At 43.9% G+C, this 7,739-nt stretch overlaps 1 non-coding gene across 1 annotated transcript; it reads left to right on the top strand.

Moving 5' to 3' along the window:
* The first annotated feature begins 7,083 nt into the window (after positions 1–7,083).
* On the top strand, positions 7,084–7,155 carry trnam-cau (transfer RNA methionine (anticodon CAU)). Its single transcript has one exon. It is a non-coding gene; the product is annotated as a tRNA-Met (tRNA).
* The last annotated feature ends 584 nt before the right edge of the window (positions 7,156–7,739 follow it).

Genomic DNA, 7,739 nt, shown 5'->3' with positions numbered 1-7,739 from the left:
AGTCATATTCCATTCAGGTTCAATCACCGGGAATAGAAAGCATTCCAAGGGCATAATCGTGCTTGAGCCTCTCAGATTGACAGAGGACCAAAAAAACAGCACCACCTTTCCAGGATACATTACATCTCAAAACTTACTAGACAAGTCATACACTGAATTTATAAGAGGTGGCCAGCACCACTAGAACAAAAAAAGAAGAAACAAAACCATACAAATTCTCAAAACAATAACAACACAAACACTGGAATAAACATAATACGTTTAACTAAATTTCGAGCCATGGATAAACTTTAGTTAATGCAAAAATAACTCTATTAAACCAAAATCACATTGATCAGGACATCACATTTTCCCATGTCCCCTCTAATACATCAAAAGTTGGTACATTCTCACTTCCTTTAGAATTCCCATAAAAACAGTTCAAATTCCTGTTTGAACCTCTTTGTCACTAGGCTGGTCCGTTCCTGCAACACACCAGGTACCAAACATATGAAGTCATCTTAATCAAAAATTGAACTTTAACACTTTTAACTATGTTTTAACATTACAGTTTAGATGGTGCTAAGCCCGTGCACTGACTCAGTACAATGACAAATAAAGATATTAAAACAAACCATTATAGTAAAGTCTTTTCATTTCTTGATCAATGCAAAGATGAAAATATAAGAATCATGTGTGGCCTAAATCCTGGCCCTCACACCCCTGCCCCCACCCAAGATCTCACGCTGGTAAGCGGGAGAGGAAGTCAGCAGTGATATTACTTTTCCCGGGCACATGCTGGATGTTAAACTTATAAGGCTGTATAGAAAGGTACCAGCGGGTAATTCTAGCATTGGTATCCCGCATTCTGTCCATCCACTGTAAGGGTCTATGATCAGTTTCAATGGTAAACTCTCTACCAAGAAGGTAGTACCTGAAGGTATCTAAGGCCCACTTCACCGCCAGGCACTCCTTCTCAACGGTGGAGTACCGTACCTCCCTTGGATATAGCTTTCTACTGATGTATGCCACTGGATGTTAACTGTCTGACTCTCCCTGAAGGAGTACTGCACCAATGCCAAGATCAGAGGTATCAGTCTGCAACACAAATGGCTTCCCAAAATGAGGGCAATAAAGCACTGGATCTTCACATACGGCAGCCTTTATGTCCTGCAAAGCTTCCTTTGCTTCCTTTGTCTAGCAAATCTGGTTAGGGCAATTCTTCCGAGTCAAATCAGTCAGAGGTGCCACATGAGCAGAGAAATTTGGTACAAATCTTCGGTACCAACCCGCCATCCCTAAGAATAATCGGATCTGAGTTTTTGTCTCTGGCAGAGGGCAATTTTGGATAGCCTCAATCTTTTGAAGCTGAGGTCTAATGACCCCATTACCAACTACATACCCTAGGTACTCGGTTTCCTTTTTAGCCAGGGCACATTTGGAAGAGTTAATGGTGAGACCCGCCTCCTTAATGCGATGGAACACCTCCTTCAGATGTTGGAGATGTTGCTCCCAGGATGAACTATACACAATAGTATCATCCAAGTATGCAGCTGCATGATTATGGCCAGACAATACATGATCCATAAGTCTTTGAAATGTAGCGGGAGCCCCATGTAACCCAAAGGGCTTAACAGAAAAATGGAAGACCCCACAAGGAGTGTGAAAAGCAGTCAACTCTTTTGACCGAGCAGTCAAGGGGACCTGCCAATAACCTTTACATAGGTCAATCGTGGTTATCCATTTAGCTTGGCCTAGGCGATCAATCAGTTCATCAATCCTGGGTGTTGGATAGGAGTCGAATCTAGAGACGGAATTAAGATAACGGAAGTCCACACAGAACCGGAGACTACCGTCCTTCTTTGGAACCAACACCACAGGACTACACCAATCACTTCGAGAGGGTTCAATGATGTTCATGGTCAACATTTGATCCAGTTCCTCTTTTAAAGAGGTCAAAAGCCGTTCAGGAACACGATAACTCCTACGTCGAGGGACTGCTCCATCACAAAGTACTATGTCATGTTGTACCACATTTGTTCTTCCAGGTGTATCTTTAAACACCTCTGGCCTACAGAGATCTCGAACCTCAGCATGTTGATGTAATGAACGATGCTGAAGGTCCAAAGTAACATTAGAAGGAATGGGCAGGTACTGTTCGTAAACTTCCTCTTCATCTTCCACCCTGCGAAGCATTAGGATCTCTACCCCTGTATCTGACCTCTCATGCCACTCTTTTAATAAATTGATATGGAGTACCCGTTTGGATCGACCCTGCCCTGGTAAGGCAATCTCGTAGGTGGTAGACCCCAGCTTCCGGACCACCTCAGAGGGTCCTTGCCAATTAGCCAGTAGCTTTCTGTTGTCACTTGGCAGCATCACCAATACCTTAGCTCCTGGCTGGAAACTTCTGGCTCTGGCCTTTTTGTCATACCAGGTTCGTTGTCGTTTTTGAGATTCGATCAAATTCTCGTGAGCAAGTTGTGTCATACCCTCCAGCTTTTCCCTCATTTGGAGGACATAGGAAACAACACTCTGGGAGCGAGTGATCCTGTGGCCTCCTTTCCAGGTTTCCTCCAAAAGGGCCAGGGGTCCTCGGACATCCCGGCCATACAACAGTTCAAAAGGGGAAAACCCCAAGGAAGCCTGAGGTACTTCCCTGTATGCAAATAAAAGATAAGGGAGCCACTGGTCCCAATCAGCCCCCGTCTCATTAACAAATTTGCATAGCATTTGCTTAAGGGTCTGGTTGAATCTGTCAACCAGCCCATCTGTGTGTGGATGGTAGGGTGTAGTCCTTATGCCCTTTATCCCTAACAACTGATATACTTGTTTTAATAGTTTGGACATGAAGTTGGACCCCTGATCAGTCACTATGGCCCTAGGGAAACCCACTCTAGAAAACAGCTGAATAAGGCAAAGAGCTACATTCCTGGCCCTTACTGTCTTAAGGGGAAAAACCTCCGGATACCTAGTGGCATAATCAGTGATAACCAACATATATCGGTTCCCTGTCTTACTACATTCAAGGGGCCCTACCACATCCATTCCCAGCTGTTCAAATGGTACACCTACAACAGGAAGTGGTTCTAAAGGAGCTTTAGGGGGACCTCTACTAGCTGTATATTTGCACTCTGAACAACTCCTACAAAAATCACCCACATCCTTTCTCAGATTGGGCCAAAAGAAATTATGGCCAATACGAGCTATGGTCTTTTGTCTCCCTAAATGCCCTGCCCATGGGACCGAATGGCCTAGCTGAAGCACCAAATCTCTTGCCTTCTGTGGCACAACCATCTTTGCCTCTGCACCCTGCTGCCTATACAACACTCCATCCTGTAAAAAAAACTTACTCTCATGGCCTTCTTGACTACACTGACTATGGTACCCATGTGCTGCTCTGTACAATGGCCCGATCTCTAAATCATCTTGCTGCAATTGGCCTATATTTTGCAGGACTTCAAAGTGTGATTTAAGCTGTTCAGAGAGGGGCTCTTCCTCAACACTATTTGCAACAAAGTTAAATTTTTCCTGTCTCCTTTGCCTCCTCGACTTACGGGACTTTCCTGATTGATTATCTAATTCTGAATCACAGAAAGATAATGCACTGATATATTGGGTATCTTCCTCTCTCTCCCTAGCCATAGACCGTGTTTCAGCAATATTGCATTCATGACGACCAGGCAACAAATCAAACAACACTGGTAAGTCTTGGCCTAAAAGCATGGAGTATGGAAGATCATCGACCAGACCAACATTCAGCAAATAAACCTGCCCTTGCACTTCTACATGAACATCAGTTGTTGGATAACATTTCTCATCTCCATGAATACAACGTATAGGCTCCTTTGAAACAAAATTTCTGAGATTCTCTGAAACTAAATCGGTACGAACCAATGACTGCATGCTTCCTGTGTCCACTAAGGCTCTTACTTCCTGACCATTAAGGACTACAACAGCATAATGCAAGGGGACATCTCTTTGCTCAGTGTGGACAGGTTGTGGCACACTACACAAATAAGCATTGGTAGAGGGATTGTTGGGACACTTAGGTTTAGTGTGACCCTCCTGTCCACACTGATAACACACAACACCCTTTCTGCTAGTAAACATTTGATTAGGGATTTGAATGACAGGACCACCCCAATCACCCTCAGACTTACCCTCACTTGTGGACTTGGTCCCGGATTGAGACATCTTCGCCTGACTTTTTGATTCTTTGCACCCCCGCCACTGGTTGTAAGTCCAGACAGAGTTCTTCAGTTGAGCTGACAGGAAGACATCTGCCAAAGCTGCAGCCTCAGAAGCAGGTTTTAGATCACGTTTTTTGATCCATATTTGCAGGTCAGGGTCTAGCATGCGCAGAAATTGTTCCAGCAAAATTACTTCACCAATGTCTTCCTTGGTTCGATTCTGGGGTCGAACCCACTTGTGATACAGTTCCTTTAATCTCAAGTATAGCTCTTTTGGGGTTTCCTCCTTCCCTACATCTGAAGACCGGAACTGCAGACGATAACTTTCTGAGTTTTTATTTATGTTTTTGTTAAGTATGGCTGTTTTGACCTTCTGATAGTCGAGGGATTCAACAATATCCATATGTACATAGGCACTCCTAGCTTTACCTGTCAGTAGGGGCACTAATCTAACTGCCCAGTCGGTTGTCGGCCACCGACACACCACTGCTATTCTTTCAAAGGTAGTGAGGTAGTGCTCAATGTCATCTAACTCTGACAGCTGCTGCAGGTGTGGCTCCTTCTGAATTGCCGGTGATCCTACCCCAGGGTAAACATTCTGACAAGGAATTGGTGATGCTGCTGGTGGTCTGCTACTGGAACTCTGCAGAAATTCCTGAGAAGTTTGTTGGATGGATGGATGGGAGGCAGAGTCATCATGAGTACTAGTGCCGAGCCCTGGATTAGGTACAGGAGTGGTACGGACATGCACTTCTTGTTGAAGCAAGCTGAACTGATGATGCAGGGCCTTCCATCGGCCTTCCTGACGAACTGCTTCCTGCTCCATACGGCTGTCTCGTGCCTGTTGCATGGTAATGTGTGTCTGGAACAGATCTTTGAGCTCTTGGAGAGAAACATCTTGAGAAAAGTTACCCATTTCCATCTCAGAACCTTCCCGTCCTGCTGTGGCTCCCTCGGTAACTTCCTTAGCTTGTCCCGTCAAAGCTTTCTTTGGCCCCATCCTGGAATAAGGGCAGGAAAATTACCCAGGTGTGTAGTCGCAAGGCAAAAAATAAAAAACTCACTACTGCCCCTAGTGGCATCCCACTTCTGACACCAGTTGTGATGGATCTGCCATGAGCATTAGCAAATCACTGATGATGCAGGGCCTTCCATCGGCCTTCCTGACGAACTGCTTCCTGCTCCATACGGCTGTCTCGTGCCTGTTGCATGGTAATGTGTGTCTGGAACAGATCTTTGAGCTCTTGGAGAGAAACATCTTGAGAAAAGTTACCCATTTCCATCTCAGAACCTTCCCGTCCTGCTGTGGCTCCCTCGGTAACTTCCTTAGCTTGTCCCGTCAAAGCTTTCTTTGGCCCCATCCTGGAATAAGGGCAGGAAAATTACCCAGGTGTGTAGTCGCAAGGCAAAAAATAAAAAACTCACTACTGCCCCTAGTGGCATCCCACTTCTGACACCAGTTGTGATGGATCTGCCATGAGCATTAGCAAATCACAAAAAAAAAATAGTCCATAGCCACAAACAGGAGCAAAGTGGTCTTCAATCGTGACGGTCTTTATTGAAGCTTGCTGAAGCAAGATAAAATATGATCAAGCCTCGTTCGAGGTACAAAAATGATAACAGTTAAAAAGATTATCCAATTCGTTCATTAGTGTGGTCATTGGCAATCCGGGGCTTTGTAATGACAAGGAAGTAACCTCACAATCCTTATCTGTGTCTAAGGTGTGAAAATGTGTGTAGAGTTTTACAAATCACTGTGTGTAATGTTTTGCAAAAAGGGTGAAGCAGACATTGTGTGTAATGTTGTGCAAATCTGTGGAGGTGTTTTGCTTATTGGAGTAGAATTTTGCAAATTGTGTGGAAATTTTTATTTTAGTGTGTAAACAATCGTAAAAAACTGTAATCAAAAATTGAACTTTAACACTTTTAACTATGTTTTTAACATTACAGTTTAGATGGTTTTTAACTGGTTTTAATGTTTTAACCTTAAGCCAAATAACTAAGCCAGTGCACTGACTCAGTACAATGACAAATAAAGCAAATATTGAAACAAACCATTATAGTAAAGTCTTTTCATTTATTGATCAATGCAAAGATGAAAATATAAGAATCATGTGTGGCCTAAATCTTGCGAGATGTTAAGAAGCTGGTGATAAAGCTCTGTGGAACTATCTACCCGATAGTGGCCTTTAAGGATGGTGAGGAGTGCACTAAGGGTTAGCCCACGTTTAATCTCTAACATGTCTCTCAAAGGCAGACCTGGACTGACAGCCCTGGTCTATATTTTATAAAAAATAAAATAAACAAAATCTCCCTATTAAATTCTTACACTTAACCCAGTGTTTTTCAAAAATAGCATTAATAAATTGCATATTCTCCCAGATGTTTTCCCTAATAAATGCTCAAGTGTCATGCTTTGTTCATCCATTTGTGCCTTTAATTCTGAAAGCTACTTCTGTTCTGTTAGACAGCTAGTGATGCGTAGTGTAAAGCTTGGGTGCCCCCTGCTGGCGAACCTGAGTTTCACAAGAACAATTTGACGCAGAACACCGTGCAATCCAGTAATGCAAATTAATGTCAACTTTTCTTAATACTCAGCACTACAGAAGCGTGCTGGGCCCAATAGGCAAGTTAGCTATTGCATAACAGCCACAGTGGTCTAGTGTATAATGCGCTGGCCTCCTAAGCAAGGGATTGTGAGTTTGGGTACCATCTGGGGTGGTGTACAGCAGAGTGGTGAAGCGGAAGCGAGCTGGGCCCATAACCCAGAGGTCAAAGGATTGAAACCATCCTCTGCTAAGACTTTTTAACTTCTAGAAAATGCCAGAGACCCCCAACAAGGGCAACATCAGCAGCCTGATCTTAAACTGCCAGGGATTGTGGGTTTGTGTACCATTTTGGGAAGCTGCATAGCAGAGTGGCACAGCGGAAGTGTGCTGGGCCCATAACCCAGAGATCGATGGATCAAAACCATCCTCTGCTAAGCTTTTTTTTAACTTCTAAAAAATGCCTAAGCACCCAAGAAATGGACAACATTCAAAGTCTGGTTTTGAAATGCAGAGGCCACTTGGTCTGATCATAGAAATCTTTCATCCAGAAGACTCTGTCTGTCTATTTTAAAAGCATCCTGAATGAGAAGGAGAAGTAAAAGGGCAAGTTAACTATTGCATAACAGCCCCAGTGGCCTAATGGATAAGGCACTGGCTTCCTAAGCCAGGGACTGTGGGTTTGAGTAACATCTGGTTTGATATGCAGCAGAGTGGCGCAACGGAAGCGTGCTGGGCCCATAACCGAGACGTCGATGGATAGAAACCATCCTCTGCTAAGACTTTTTAACTTCTAGAAAATGCCAGAGCTCCCAAAAAGGGCAACATCCACATCCTGATCTTAAAATGCTGATCCCACTTTGTCCTCTCAAAGAAGTTGTTCATCCAAAAGATTCCGTCTGTCTATTTGAAAGGTATCCTGAATGAGAAGGAGAAGTAAAACGGCAAGTTAGCTATTGCTTAACAGCCCCAATGGCCTAATGGATAATGCACTGGCCTCCTAAGCCAGGCACTGTGGGTT

This window comes from Sinocyclocheilus grahami, unplaced genomic scaffold (genome assembly GCF_001515645.1).
Source record: "Sinocyclocheilus grahami isolate Dianchi unplaced genomic scaffold, SAMN03320097.WGS_v1.1 scaffold380.1, whole genome shotgun sequence".
NCBI lineage: Eukaryota > Metazoa > Chordata > Actinopteri > Cypriniformes > Cyprinidae > Sinocyclocheilus > Sinocyclocheilus grahami.
The sequence above is the reverse complement of the archived record's forward strand: the minus strand, read 5'-3'. Positions and strand labels throughout refer to the sequence as shown.